The sequence below is a fragment of the Neofelis nebulosa genome, chromosome 9, assembly GCF_028018385.1.
Source record: "Neofelis nebulosa isolate mNeoNeb1 chromosome 9, mNeoNeb1.pri, whole genome shotgun sequence".
NCBI lineage: Eukaryota > Metazoa > Chordata > Mammalia > Carnivora > Felidae > Neofelis > Neofelis nebulosa.
This window is the reverse complement of record NC_080790.1, coordinates 105,482,728-105,499,099: the sequence shown is the minus strand read 5'-3', so window position 1 is coordinate 105,499,099 and position 16,372 is coordinate 105,482,728. Positions and strand designations below refer to the sequence as shown.

The window sequence follows — 16,372 nt, the reverse complement described above, 5'->3', positions numbered from 1 at the left end:
AAGCAGAGAAATACCAAGTTCTTTATTTCTAAGAAAAAAATCTCATGACCCATTTAAGTTCTCAGCATTTTGAATTACTCACTTCTCTTCACTTAAAAAAAAAAAAAAAATCAAACCAGGGGCACCAGGGTGGTTCAGTCAGTTAAGCATCTGACCCTTGATTTTCACTCAGGTCATGATCTCACAGTTTGTGATCAGGTCATGATCATCACAACTGCTCCATCCAATTTATGTGTCCAGGGATTCTCACCACAGAATCCCTGTTTGGGATTCTGTTGCTGCCCCTCCCCTGCTCACACACTCTCTCGCTCTAAATAAATAAATAAATAAATGAATAAATAAATAAACAAATAACTTTTAAAAAATCAACCCAGATTTTGATATTAAGTTCATCCATATCTTGATATTTTCCTTTTGCTATAAGTGGCCCACTTCAAGGTGTTGCACTTTCAAAAAAAAAAAAGTCACTTCTGACTACCTTGGTAACCTTATTTACAAAAATAAATATATGAACTCACACAGTTGATTATTATTTGGAAATGGTATTGGAGTAAGGATTTTAAGTTTTCTGTCTAGACTAATCCAGTTCGTGTTGCCTCTTTAGAGGTCTTCCTACCATCACTAGACCACAATCAGTGTGCATTACAGACATTTGGGAGATTTTATGGACTGCCTGGTCCCTATCTGTAAAGCAGGTGTAGGCAAAATGCCATCTTAAATCTAATTCAAAAAAGTAAATATTGACAAAATTTTACCTAGATTCTACTCAGGGCTGAGTTTCAGCCACTACCTTTAGATAATTCTCAGATTATCTCAGTCATTCCAGCCTCTCTCCCTTGAAGTCCTAGAATCAGTCAGCTACTGAAGGGTTAACTCTGCATAGAGTGGAGAGCCAACATTCAGTCAAGAGTTCATGACAATTGGCTGGTGTCCTCACCATGTTGTATGCTACATATTTTCCATGGCACCCACCCCCTCTCCGCCCCCCCCCCCCCCCGCGCCCCATGTAACATTTGCCATATTACCTAATTGTTCACAATCCCTTTCCAGTTGCTACCAGCACCCACCAGCCACCACACAAAATCAATGCAAATCTCTTTAAAACTAACAGGGGCAAATCACAAGGAAAAACAGGAGGAACAAACCAAGAATGGGACATCAGTGTTACCTGAATGAGGATAGGTTGTGCAAACTATTCTTTTTTTTTTTAATGTTTATTTATTTTTTTGAGAGAAAGAGCATGAGCAGGGGAGGGGAAGAGAGAAAAGGGGACAGAGGATCTGAAGCAGGCTGCATGCTGACAGCAGAGAGCCCAATGCAGGGCTTGAACTCACAAACCGTGAGACCATGACCTGAGCCGAAGTCAGATGCTTAATCAACTGAGTCATCCAGGCGGCCCTGTGCAACCTATTCTAACAAAGGGCTCTAGGCATAATCAAGACATGACTGAGTAGGGAAGAACTGTACAGCCTAGCCTAATGCAAAGAACTGGAGCATTTATACACCCATCAGCTGAGAGGGATCTCAGGGAAAGAACAAAGGAAATAGAAAAACAACACAAGGGAGCTTTAGGAAAAAAAACTGATTTCATACTTCTGCTCCATCCAACTTATGTGCCCAGAAAAGCCTGTCCATTCTGGTTTTAGCTCTCCCTGATGATTGAGTTATACTTGCACACACTGAAGATCAGATGCTGCTGGCATCCCATCTGCACCCCTCCACTCCTCTTTATAGCTCAGTGCACACTGGTCCAGCTTTCAACAGCTAGCCTCTACATTTTGTTCCTCAAGGGCCTTCGCTGTTTTCTGGAGCCCCATCTACTAGTTGGTGTAAAATGTCCCAGTTCCTTTGATCCTCGTGTAGGATGATCCTGACATGTTCTACACTGGCTTTCAGAGTTTCCCCAGCAAAATTGGGCTCCAGTCATCCATAACAGTAGTTGGCCCAATAAGGCATATATCACTGGCTCTTTTCCCTTCCCCTGTCTCACTTACATAATCCCCACCCTATGCTCCCCTCACCCCCCAAATTACGCTCAAATCATTGTCTCAGGATCTGTTTCCTAGGAGTACCCCTCCGCCCACCCAAAACACAATAGATGTGCAAGAAATATTCATTCACTCATCCAAGCCTTTTGAGTATTTCTACTTTTTGAAATTTACTGAGGATTTTGGTGCCTTAATTTTTTTCAATATGGCTCATTTTCATGAGTATTTCATGGGCAGTTGGAAAGAATGCATATGCTCTATTTCCAGGGTACAGTTGGGTATATATTGATCAGTTCTACTTTTAAACTGTGTTATTTAGACCTTTCATATGCTTTCTTATTTTGCATCCACTCAAACTATTACAGCTAAAAGAGTTCATTTGAAGTCCTCTATTACCAGAGTGCTTCTATTTGTCTTTTTATCTTCTGTATTTTCTGCTTTATGATTGTTGTTATTTGATACCTAGATATTCATAAGTGACACATTTTTACATGCATTACACCTTTAAAAAAACACAAAGTGCCCACTGTTTTTTGAGCTGAATTACGCCTTTTCTGATATTATGTTAATAATTCATTGTTGTTTAAAAATGTACCTTTTCTGGGGTGCCTGGCTGGCTCATCGGTGGAACGTACCACTCTTGATCTTGGGGTTGTAATTTTGAGCCCCACGTTGGGTGTAGAGATTACTTTAAAACAGTCCAAAAAATGTTTTTAAGTGTACCTTTTCCTAGTAGACTTTGCCCATCTTTCTATTTTTGACTATCTTGAATCACTTCAGTGTGATCCTTAGATATGGCATAGTTTCTGTTTCCTTTACAATCCAATGTAATCTAAAATTCTTCTTTTAATGTGTAGGTTAAATCCATTTGCACTTACTAAAATGACACACATATGTTTGGTCTCCGTTCTGTCATATTGTTGCATATTTTCTGTCTTTATATATTTTAAGGACTTTTCCTATGTAGTCTGTTTCCTTTGGTTTGCTTCCCCTATAGCTCTGAATTTTAGGTAGCTTTGCAGCTCTGTTCTGGTGATAACCCTTATTAATGCATTTAGTCAGTGCATTATAGTCCTTTACTATGAGAAATAAAAAAATGGTGTTTCCTCTTTCTTCCCCATGCCCTTTCTCTCCACCACCCAATGTAAATCAATAATATTACCTTTATTAATGTTATCTTTATACTATTTAAGAGTATGTATGGGTGCCTGGGTGGCTCAGTCAGTTGAGCATCTAAGTCTTGATTTTAGTTCAGGTCATGATCCTAGGGTCATGAGTTCGAGCCCCATATTGGGCTCCACCCTGAACATGGAGCTCTCTCTCTCTTTCTTTCTCTCTCACCTCCTGCCCCTCTCCCCAACTTGTGCACTTGCTCTATCTCTCTACAAAAAAAAAAAAAAAAAAAAAAAAAAAAAAAAAAAAAAAAAAAAAAAAAAAAAATTAAAAGAGGAAAGAATATGTATATGTCTATTACTTGATTAGTCAGCTCTTAATGATGTCATTTAAATCATAGTTATCATAGATGAGATAACCAACATATCTATTCTAATTCCTACCTCCTTCACTCCAGTGTGTAAGTTGTAACATTTCTGTGTTGTCCATGGTCACTTCAGGGTTTAAAACTAACAGGGGCAAGTGCATTCTAACAGTGCTTGCTGAGATCTGTTTTTCTCCTGGGTTCTGTCACAAGTCTCTTGTTTTTTCCCTTCCCTTTCTTTTTTCAGCTGCTGCTCCGCTCTGCTGTTTTATTTATTTTACAGTCTGTGGATCATATTTGTCTCCTACTTTCACATGGATGGACTCTGTGGGGAGGTGCTTTTTCATTCTCCTTGAAAATTTGGGATCGTTTTCAGGAATTGAAGAAGAGAGGCTTATTTATACAGGTTTGTGGACACTGGAGGTCCCTGGGTCTGTGTTTTGCTGTTTTTTTTTTTCTGGTCATGTAACCCTTACCCATGCACATTTAGGATTAAGCTTTGCAGAAACACAAAAGGAGTGACAATAATCATAGGAAGTGTAGCTGTTTTAACAAAACAATGAAGGAATCATTGGCAGAATAACCTTTTCATCACTTCTCCGGACACAGAGGTAGATGGCTCTGCAATCCACCTAGACAATTATCTGGGCCATCTTCTGACCATTCCTCATTCAGTAATAACTATTTTCATTCCAGCTCAGTTTTACAAATCTAATTTCACAGAATTATAGGTCATTAACAGTCTGAGAGATGAAGTTCATATTCTTGAAGAAATTTCAGCCGTCAGTGTGTTTTTCTTGGAAGAGAAATGTCTTGTGCTTATTCTTGATTACTCAAAAGAGTTTTAAAATTTGGACATAATTGTAACTCTCAAGGTAAAGATGACCTTCAGTGAACATTTCCATTTGAAGTATTTGGGGAAAGTTAAGATTAGAAAGTGTTGTTTGTCTATAAAGTCAGGGAACTGAGGAGAAGTTAACATACGTTAGGTTACTTTTACTTCACTGCTTAATTCTCCCCCTTCCTGAAATATTTGCCCAAAGCCTATGAAGTTGTAACAGAGGTCTGATGGCAGTTGACTAATAAGGAAATTCAGGTCACTGGCTCCTACAGGCCAGAGTCTGACTTTCAGCACAACCTTAGTGACCAACTTTGCCAAATGCTGCGGAATATTCCAAAAAGAAAGGCTTTTTGTGCCTTGATATTCTTGTGGCATCACAAGAACTTGAGGGATAAGGGAAAACAATCTGATGCAGTAAAACAAAACTAAGCTTTCGGAGCCAGGAGCCCATGTGTTCACATTCCCACTCTGCAACATACTGGGCCTCAGGTGCCCACCTATAAGATAAAGAAAATGTTATCGACCTCATACACTCGGTGTGAAGACTGAATAAGATAATTTCTATAAAGTACACAGGGAGTAGTAGGTCATTAATAAAAGTCAGCAACCCTCCTTTGGGCTTCCCGGCCCTCCCCACTCCCTCCAATTCTTCCTTTCATTGCCTTCGGCTTCAAGTAGGGAACTGTTTTGTTGGGGGCAGATGCTTCTTTGTCTAACAGAGTATATGTAGTCTCCTAGTGATCTGGAATGCAGTGTCCCATTTTTGCTGCTGGATATCATTTAGCTCACTAGTGACTTGCCCCAATTATGGCATTTCCCACATTGTTTTATAGTCGCTTTGTGCATCTCTCTCTCCCCTCTCCATTTCAAAATATTCAAAAGCAACGGCCCTGCATTATCCTTTTCAAATTTAGGATGCCTATTGCATTAGTAATCTATTGATGCATAACAAATTACCCTGAAAGGGGCACCTCGGTGGCTCAGTCAGCTGGGCAACCGACTCTTGATTTCAGCTCAGGTCATGACCTCCTGTTTGGTGGGATCAAGCCCTGCATCGGGTTCACACTGGCAGTGTGGAGCCTGCTTGGGATGCTCTCTCCCCTCTCTCTGCCTCTCGTTGTGTTCACTCTCTCTGTCTCTCAAAATATACAAAAAAACTAAAAAAGAATTCTCCCTCTTTCTCTGCCCCCCACTCATTTGCTCTCTCTCTCTCTCTCTCAAAAAAACAAAAACAAATACAAACCCAAATTACTCTGAAATTTAACAGCTTAAAACAACAAACATTTATTTTCTCATACTCCTTCAGAAGTAGCTTAGCTGGGTGGTTCTAGCTCAGGATCTCTCATGAGATTTCAGTCAGGCTGTTTGCTGGGACTACAGTGAGCGTTTTTCATATTCTGGTCTGTGTTCAATATAATGTTCAACAGATTCTCTCTCCCTCCCTCTCTCTCTCTCTCTCTCTCTCTCTCTCTCAAGTTTAGGTTCTATATGAGATAGAATCACTTTTGAGAAACCTTTCAAATTACTCCTAAAGACTGTATTCGTTACAAGACATTTAACAAAATTAAAGGCCTGGTTAAAGGCTACAGTAATTGGCTTAGAATCAGAGGACATGTTGTATAAAAAATTATGTACTTAAACACAAGAGTTATATTCAATTCAGTTACGCTGAAACACACACACACACACACACACACAGCATTCAGGGACTTAGGAAGCTGAAGGAACAATGATATACAAAATCTTTTAAATTGGCACCTGCCATTTCAGTGATTGAAGGTAAGCCTCATGGTCACTGTGAGATGGGAATCTTCCTTCCCTCAGCTCCCTAAGTCACTGAATGCCGTGTGTGTGTGTGTGTGTGTGTGTGTGTATACATGTGTGTACTTTGCCAAATTGAATTTGCATAAGTTAAAAACATTTATGTTCAATACTGACATGTTGAAATGTAAAGAAGTTTTCTGATTCATTTGTAAGCACCAAATTATTCATTTTATAGGGCTTGATTTCTCACCTTATGCTTTGTCCTTCCAGCATTTCAGAACTTTGCTCTGCTTTTTGATCCATGCTAACCCAGCAGGATTCAAAATTGTTTCAGTATTAGAGCACGTGGAGACCAAACAAAGTGCATTTTGCAGAATATGATGAAGTATTGGTGTGTTTTATTTTAGTCATACAAATAATACTTGGGCACAAAATTATACGTTTGGTTATTTTAAGTTTGTATTGATTGAGGGAATTAAATTTAATTAAATTTATACAATATAAAGGCCAATTGAATACCATAATCACAAGTATATCAATCCAACCACAGACACAGAGGCAAGCTTTTGAACCAAACGTGTTCTTTAATATTGGTTTGTTATGTGTGCATTTTCCTAGTTGGCGGCTAGTCCTCCCTGGAAGATAATCAATGGTGCCTGTCAAAAGTTTAAGAAGCATTATATTTTTTTAAAGTATTGTTGAAAAACAATTTTGGTAAACGTTTCCTTGATTTATTTTTTTTCCACACTGTAATACTGTTCTATTTTAGCAGATCGCCTTGTGCTTGCTCACAGGTCAGTGTTCCATTGCAGCCGAGGGGACAATCTCAACCATCCCACTAGCTGAATAGAAATCTGAGGGTCTGGGCACCTGGGTGGCTCAGTTGGTTGAGCATCCACCTCTTGATTTTGGCTCAACTCATGATCCCAGTGTCGTGGGATCAAGCCCTGAGTCAGACTCTGCACTGAACCTGAGGCCTGCTTTGAGATTCTCTCTCTCTCTTTCTCTTTCTCTCTCTCTCTCTCTCTCTCCTCCCCACCTCTGTGCCTCTCCCCAGCATGTACTCTCCCTCTCTAAAAAAAGAAAAAAGAAAAAAAAGAAATATCTGGAGATATTAAAAAGAAAAGAAATCTGAAGGTCACAGAAGTCTTGAATGTGTTCCTTCCATTATGCTTATTAAAAACTAGTATTTCCTAATCTGAAAATTTAGAGTTTGCATTCTCCAGGGAGAGTAAGTTCTTCCCATATCGTTGTGCAATCTTCATTCTCTGAGTGACGTCTTTATCACCAGTTGTGTTTAATAATTCTGATACAGGTTCTGATACAGGTACAGGCACAAACACATCTCTGTTAAGGGTAAAGGAATGTTGAATAAACTGGCTTCTCCTATGAGAATATTGCCAGAATGTAAGCATCATGGGTGCAAGGGTCTCTGTTTTGCTCATTCATGTTTTCCTGGCGAAATGCCTTGCACATAGTAATAATGTTCAGTTAGTATTTGTCAAACAGTTTTATGGTTGAAACCATCTCTTATGTTTCTTGGCTTTTGTCATGTTTTATCTTAATGCCTCTGTATTATAGTGTCCTAAGGCTGCCATAACAAAATGCTACAAACCGAGTGGCTTAAAACAACAGAAATGTACTCTCTGGAGTTCTGAAGGCCAGAAGTCTGAAGTCAGGTGTTAGCAGAGCTACAGTCGCTCCAAAGGCTCTAGGAGAGAATCTCTCGTTGCCGCTTTCATTTTCTGATGACTCCAAGTCCTCCTAGGTTTGTGGCAACATCACTCCCGTCTCTGCCTCCATATTCACATGGCCTTCCCCCTGTGTCTGTTTCTTCTTGTCTTCTTCTAAAGACATTTATCATTAGATTTAAGGTCTACTCTATCAATCCAGGATGAGCTCATCTCAAGAGACTTCACTTAATTAAATATATAATGACCCTTTTTCCAAATGAGTTTACATTCATGGATACCAGGATTAGGATGCAGACATATGTTCTTAGTGGCCACAATTCAACACGCTATAACCTCTGGTCCTGTTTTCAGATTCTAGTCATTCAATCCATGTTTAATAAGTGTTTATTATGTGCCGGACACTTAACAGTGAGGATGCAAACATCAGTATGCTATGGCCACTTTCTTTAACAGATAATAACTTATCAAAGGTTTTTATTCTAAATCACTCAGATTCAAAATAAAATAAAACTGAAATTTTATTTAAAATAGAATAAACTTTAAACTCATATAAAAGGATATCTACTCTGAAATCTCTTCGTGTTAATTTTTCCATAAATTCTAATGAACACTCTTCATTGATGTTAACTTTTCATTTGCCAGACTATTCATCATTTCAGCTGTTCTTAGTTCAAAGTCATCCCTTTCAAAAAATTCCATGATGTGAGACACTGTTAATTAGTTTCAACATATTTTATTTCACCACAAATCAGATTTGTGCGGGAGCATTAAATTCAGGGAGAGCCCATTTATCTGTGTCATTTGTCATTAAGGTATCAGCAACATAACTTTCGCTGAAGTTAACAGTATTCTGTCTTCACCTGGTTCCACAGAAAGCAAGCCTGCAAAAATGTAGGTAGTTTATTTGCGGAATAATGCCTGGGAGCAGGAATGCGGGACAGTGGGAGGGCATCAGAGCGAGAGAGAAACAATGCAGGACTATGTTGCCGAGAGAGAGCCTCTACTGTGTGGTAACTGATGTTTGAACCCATAACACTTTTTGAAGAGTTTTATAACCCATATCTCAGAGACAAAAAAGGGAAGTGTTTACCCACCCATTGGCCTCCATTCCCCATTGGTCAATGGTCCACACTGCCGCTCACCCGGTTGCAAATGTGTAGATGCTGAGCTGTTCCCAAGGGTGTGTATACAAAAGGGACACAGCTAGTCTGAATGAGATTATCCCATAAAGCTGGTCAAGGCATGTCCTGAACCAGTCACATGGTAGTGGGTGCAGTAAGAAGAGGTGCCAAAAGGTTTTGTAGATGAGCAAAAGAGGTATCCAATATACTTTCCCTCCCCCACTGCCAAGCAGGTTATCTTTGGCTTATTGAGACTTGGCAAACTTGGGGGTAGTATAACCTAATGAGTCACATCATTGAATTTTGACATGAAAATACCAGGCTTCTGATGTTGGAGAAGTCACTCTCTATGTGCTTCAACCTCCTAATTGGCATAAGAGGATAATGATAGCCACTCTTACCTGTAGGGATAACCTCCAGGACAAGATAAGATAATATACTCAAAGTGCTTAGCCCAGTTGGTGTACTTTCTGATACCAACTTTCTGGTATCAGCCAGGTGTCCTACAGTTTAACTCAGTTCTGACACTAATTACCTGGAGTTAGCACAGACTCCATGGGTTAACTGCTCAATCCCACAAGACTGCCCCTCACTTCAGATGCCAGCTGCAAGTCCTGGGTGAACTCAAACCACCCACTTCTGCCTGGCAAGCTACAGATTCAGGGCTTCTCATACCTCTGCAAGTTTAATAATTCACTAGAACAACTCCTAGAACTCAGGAAAACAGTATACATAAAAGGGTTCTGAACATAGGAGTCAGGTTCCACTACTCTGCCAGTACATCATGTTCACTGACAGGAAGCTTCCTGAGCCTAGTTCTTCAGAGTTCTTACTAAGGTTTCAGTAAGTATACTGTACGTATGGTTGATTAAATCAGTAAGCCATGTGATTGAGCTCATCTCTAGCTGGGGGAGGGGGCTGAAAGTTCCTACCATCCAATCACATGGTTGGTCCCCCCCCCCCCCCCCATCCTGAAGCTGTCTAAAGGCCCTGTCTTAATTCATTTCATTGGCATAAACACAGGTCTGGTAGAAAAGGGGTCATATGAATAGTAAAAGATACTCCTATCACTGAGGAAATTCCAAGAGTTTTTGAAGTTCTATACCAGGAACTGGGCACAGAGACCAAATGTATGTTTTATTTTAAAAAAATTTTTAAACGTTTATTTATTTTTGAGAGAGTGCGAGTTGGGGAGGGGCAGAGAGGAAGAGGGAAACACAGAATCCAAAGCAGACTTCAGGCTCTGAATGGTCAGCACAGAGCCTGATGCGGGGCCCAGACCCACAAACCAAGAGATCATGACCCGAGCTGAAGTCAGACACTCAACTCACTGAGCCACCCAGGCACCCCTAAATGTATTTTTTAAATTAGACTACAGCCTGGTACATAAGAAGCACTCATTGGCAATAATTATTCACAACTTGAGGAAGCTCTGCCGTGTACCATCATTAACCACCACCCCCAGAAAAGCTTTGCTCTATTAGCTTTTCAAATAAACAAGTAAACCTTAAATTAAAAAAAAAAAAAAAAAAAAAAGTTCAGGGTAAAAGAGTTGGAAATGGTTAGAGAAGTACCAGCTCAATTTAATTTCCTCTAGCAAAATGTAGGAAGCATATGTTTAAAGCAAAGAACACAAGCAATCATTCTTGGAGAGCCTCCTAAAGGAAGACATTGGGTAGAATAGGGTGGGATTACCTAGAAGTAAAAGCCCTTGCTCTCAAGGAGTTAAAATTCCAGGTGGGGCAAAGTGACATTAACATGAAACTGAACAGTTTGAAAGATAAATACATGGTAAAGAGAGCAAGCAAAGTAATATTGCAGAGCAGTTCTTGAGCAAATTGATAAATGTATTCCACAAACAATAAATGCCAGTGAATAATGACTACAGGTTTAAGAGATTAAAGGATTGTTTACAGGCAAGTTTCAATACCAGGGTTGGTAGAGTGTAAACCTTTTTGGGGAAGAGAGGAGGGCATTGAAAGAGGCAGAAAAGCAGTAGCAAAAACCTAGAGACAAGAAAGATGAAATGTAGTCCTAACTATTGTCTTGACAATTAGTGCACCCTTGCTGATGTTTTAGGTTTGAAGGGAGCAACACATATCTAACAATAGCTATATCAGATTAAGAAAGGGCCTCATGTTTATTCATGATCTTTACGCTAGGTGGAGCCTGTATAGATCTGTTGGGGATTTTACTGTTATCAAAGGAGGGAAAGATATCGAGGTCAGTTGTAGAAATGAAATGTATGAAGCCAGTGAATTCAGGGGAATGTATTCAGGTCACCAAGACTTTGTGGAGAGGTAAAAACGAGGAGAAAAGTGTGAATTTTTTACATTCATGAAATCACAAAAGTGAATTGAGCCAATGGGAAAGTAACCCTATGGGAAAGAGTCCCATGGAGCCTGAACACACACAACCACTTGGGGTTGCCTTGGTGAGGACCTGTGCTCCCCCATGTGCTAATGAGAAAAAACATAACCTAAATGAAGGAAATAGTAGTTGTGTTGTCAAAAACCTACTTCTGTGCTCCGGTGCCAAAATATGAAATGGGAAGACGGAGTTTGGTATAAAGAAGGAAGATAGTTTATTACTTTGCTAAGCAAAGGAGGCTGCCTCAGGCTAATGTCTTCAAAACTGCAGACCCGCCAAGGTAAAAGGCTGAGGGCTTTTATAGGAAAATACAGGATCTAGGCCGTTTCAACAGGAATCCAGTCCTTGCTGCCAGCAGCATTGGGCATGTCTTCAAGGTGGACTTATGACTGGTGCTGGCAGTGGCCATCTGGGTCTGACTGCTAAGTATCAATATCGAGTTCCTGGAACAAAGGATTCTACAGAAAAACAACTGAAGGGGAGGGAAGGGCTTCAAGAATGAGGAAGAGAAAAATTTGTTCAGTTTTAAAGTCAAGCATTAGTGTGCTTTAGTGTGGAGCATTAGTGTGTCCATCTTAATTTCCATCCATCTTTACATTTCTATAGTGGTTTCAACTGGATGTGGAGGTAGCAGGTCTCCACAGCTCCCACCTTGGGTTTTAGGTCACAAAGGATGAAGTAGAGAGGAAAGCACTCTGATTATTTATAAAGAAGCTAAATTGAACCTATCTGAGAGTTTCTGGGCCCACGTGATATTTTCCTTCCTTGGTCAGTGTCAGTCTCTAATAAGTCGAGTGATGATATATCCACATAGTTTTGACTATTTTCCTACTGGCATTGCTACATGGAAGGAACCTTAAGCAGAGAAACGGCAGGCTTATTTCTCCCTCCTGAAGAAGGCCAGCTTAGGATCTATGATGTGTGTATAATAAAAAAATATTTATTTGGGTGGGTCTTAGTCCTCCACACCAGGCACAGAACTCCTAAAACCCTTGGAATTTTCTAAGTGTCTTTTGTTACTTTAATGGTTGATTTTTTATTTAAGATTTATTATGTTTTATTTTATTTTATGTTTTATTTTATTTTATATTTTATTTTATTTTATTTTATTTTATTTTGAGAGAGAGAGCATGAGTAGGGGAGAGAGGCTGAGGGAGAGAATCTTAAGCAAGCCACCCTGGGATCATGACCTGAGCAGAAGTCAAGAGTAGGATGCTCAAATGACTGAGCCACCCAGGTGCCCCAATGGTTGACTTTTTAAAAGCCCTTACGTCACCTAATGATGGGGACTGATTGCCAGAGCAACCAAGTGCATCATTAAAGTGTTGGAACTTTTAATCCTCTCCATCTCCCAGACCCACCTGACCTGGGAAGAGGAGAGATGGGCTATAGATTGAGTTCAGTCTCCAATGGCTCATGATTTAATCGACCTTGCCTATGTAATACATCCTCCATAAAACCCAAAAAGAACAGGGTTCAGAGAGCCTCCAGGATGGTGAACATGTGGAGGTTTGGAAAGAGTGGCATGCTGGAAGAGTAAGAAAGCTCACTCTCTCCCCTCATGTACTTTGCCCTATGTCTTTCTTTATCTGGCTGTCAATTCAGAGCCTTTCATATCCTTTGTAATAAATCAGTAATATGGTCAGTAAACTGCTTTCCTGATTCTATAAGCTGCTTTAGCAAATTAATCAAACCTTAGGAGGGGATAGTGGGAAGCTCTGATTTACAGCCAGTTGGTCAGAAACACAGGTGGCAAGCTTGGTGATTGGCATCTGAAGAGAGGGGCACTCTGGTGGGGCTGAGCCTTATAACTTGTGCAATCTGATGCTGTCTGGGTGGATAGAGTGAGAATTGAGTTGATATATAGGACACCGAGGTTGGCGGTGTGGGGAAAAACCCACACATTGGAACTGAGTGCAGATGCGGGATCACAGCAACTGCAGTAGCCTGTAACCCTTACTTTCACTCAAGAAGATTGAGCCTGGGGCGCCTGGGTGGCTCGGTCGGTTAAGCATCCAACTTCGGCTCAGGTCATGATCTCACGGTCCATGAGTTCGAACCCCGCATTGGGCTCTGTGCTGACCACTCAGAACCTGGAGCTTGTTTCAGATTCTGTGTCTCCCTCTCTCTCTGCCCCTCCCCTGTTCATGCCCTGTCTCTCTCTCTCTCTCTCAAAAATAAATAAACGTTAAAATTAAAAAAAAAAAAAAAAAAAAAAAAAAAAAAAAAAAAAAGAAGATTGAGCCTACCCAAAGAAGGAACTGGGAATAGTGTGTAAGTCAACATGCACAGCTGTCATTTCATTTGAGCTTTGCAACCTCAAGAGAAAAGAACAGCTCTGTTGTTCCTGTTTGACAGATGAGAAAACTGAGCCCCAGAAAGATTAAGCAGTTTTAATAGTGATGTCTCTTCTAAAAACTAAAGCACATAAGTGCTCTGAGATGAGTCTAAGAAACAATGCTGTGAACTTTCTATGAGTGAAGTCTTTTTATCCAGTTCATGACTAGTTTCCATGATACACTTGCTGAGTCTATTTTCTGTATTTAGTGTGTTTAGGACATGAACCAAGAGGCCAAGATCATCTCTCAGGAAGACCAGCATATTTTTCCTTCCCTCAAGTAAAGTTTAATTTTGCTTTGTTTGATCAATAGTGCATTTCTCATTTCTAATTTAGTAAAACATAATTCTTCCCAGACAGTGGGAAGACTGAACCAACAATAACAAATTTTTTTTTTTTTATGGGCAGAGATTCTGTAAAGGGATACTGAGCCATGAAATTGCTGTGTGAAGAATCGAATTTTATAACATTGTGGGAATTTGTAAAACAAACAAACAAGGCCAATACAAGGTGTGTTGCCCTAAATCATATGGTCTTATATAATTGAGCACCATTCTAATTGAGGCAGCTCTTGCATTTAAAAAAAAAAAGTCACTAACAGCTTAAATGGAAGCTTCACATTTGAGTCTTACTGCTTATAACCATGTGATAATAGATGGGACACTGGACCTTCATTTCATCTTCGATGAAGTGAGGATAATAATACCTCCTTGAGATATGGCTAAAATTATACCAAATATGACATCACAATCTCCACCAAGTTACCATCCCCTGGCCATCATCACCATAACCAGCAACATCTCATAACAGATAGCAGGAGTAATAATTAGATGGAAAAAAACCATACATTTTAATAATAATATTGTAGTCATCCTAAATATTTGATCCTCTTATTATTTTTTTGGTTCACTTAAATTTATTTCACATTACTAGAAATGAATTATTTAATTTGTTGTTTGTTGGAAAGGCCTTTGCTTTGGACTCCAAATTAGTAAAATTCATTTTTTTATAAAGCACAGCATAAAGATTTATATGTACATTGTTTATGTAGTCTTTTATGCTTCCACTTTGCAAAGAAGAAGATTCCTGTGGTCATCATGAAATAGAACCAGAGAATTTTACTTAAAAACTTGGAAGACCAACAGGCTTGAAGAAATTAGCTATGGTGAAGAATAATATAGTCTGATAATCATAATCCCTAAGTATACATCATCCCTAGAGAGCTAGCTATACAACCATCCTGGACATTTCATTTAGAATATTATAAATGCCTAAAAAGCTTTAGGAACTTGGGATCAAATCATTTGGTTTTTGCTGTCATTTTGATGGCATATGTGGCTCTTAAGTTAAGAGTTGAAAAGAAAAGAAACCTAGCCAATAGGCCTATACCGAAAGAAAAAGAATTTGTCTCAACTTCATTCCAGAAAATCTGTTCTTGAAGTGAAATGTGGGAATGAATGGAGCTATTCACTGAATGAAGATATTCATTTATATCTATAGCCTAATTATCTAATTTGATCCAGTGTTTTTGGTCAAGACAATTAATTTTTGTTTGAAAATGGTGAAACAGCATTTATAGAGCCCAGCAGGAGTGACAATTTTGTAAAGAAGGACTCACCTCAGTGGTTTTCAAATTTTTCAGGTGACAAATCTGAAAATCATGATATATTTTCAAATACTATGAAACACTAATATATTGAATTCTACCATACTGTGTTAAAGACTGGCTAGATGCTCACTAGTCTCCTTTTTTTTTTTCTCCTGGTACATGGGACAGCTACATTTTCCAGCCTCCCTTTACCTTGTGTCTGGGATCTGATCAATAGAATATGAGTTGATGAATGAATGATTAGATATATTGGTCCTGAAATCAGTGGCTCAAACCTCTATGTTCTTTTTCACTTTCTGTGGCAACCATGAAGGCCATGTATTGAATAACACAATATGAAAGAAGCATGGGGGCACCTGGGTGGCTCAGTCAGTTGAGCATTGGACTTCAGCTCAGGTCATGATCTCATGATTTGTGAGATCGAGCCCCATGTCGGGCCCTGTGCTGACAGCTCAGAGCCTGGAGCCTGCTTTAGATTGTCTGTCTTCCTCTCTCTCCGCCCCTTCCCCACTTGCACTCTGTCTCCCAAAAATGTATAAATATTAAAAAAAATTTTTTTTAAAAGAAAGAAGTATGGATACTCGATTCACTCCTTGAAGGAGAACCCCCTCCCTAGGAGGCCAACTAATCAATCAGAAAATTCTACATTGGATTTTGCATGAATGAAAAAATAAATCTTTATTATGTGAAGTCACTGATATTTGCAAGTAATTTATGATAATAAACTGTAATTTAGCTCCAACTTATATATTTGGTTTTAAATTTAAACTTACATGAAAAGTTTAATAAGTAGCATATTCATGCAATTAGCAAACAAGACTTCTTAGTCTAACAATACCAAATGTTGGTAGGATTGCAGAGCAACAGCAACCCTTGTATACTGATCTGTGTAAATTATATGTAAATGGAACAACTTTGGGAAATAATTAGGTACTTTTTAATGTTAATAAATAAATCATGGCATATTTGTAAAATTGTTAAAGAACAAAAGCATTAAAAATAACTATAGCTATAATAATTTGTTAATGGATACACAATATAAAAAGAGGTACATTGTGACACTGAAACAGAATGGGGATGGGATCAAAAGAGTAGGGTTTGGGGCACCTGGGTGATTAAGCAGTCAGTTAAGCATCCAACTCTTGATTTTGGCTCAGGTCATGATCTCAC

At 39.2% G+C, this 16,372-nt stretch overlaps 1 long non-coding RNA gene across 2 annotated transcripts in view; it reads left to right on the top strand.

Annotated features, from left to right (window-relative positions):
- LOC131485414 (uncharacterized) overlaps positions 1-16,372 on the top strand; it is a 94,500-nt gene that overhangs the window by 25,055 nt on the left and 53,073 nt on the right. Inside the window, exon 3 of one of the 2 annotated variants that reach the window (XR_009248829.1) lies at positions 3,713-3,871. The exons of the other annotated variant lie outside the window; for it this stretch is intronic. This is a non-coding gene — a long non-coding RNA (uncharacterized LOC131485414). The remainder of the gene's footprint in view (positions 1-3,712; positions 3,872-16,372) is intronic. 2 annotated transcript variants of the gene reach the window in all.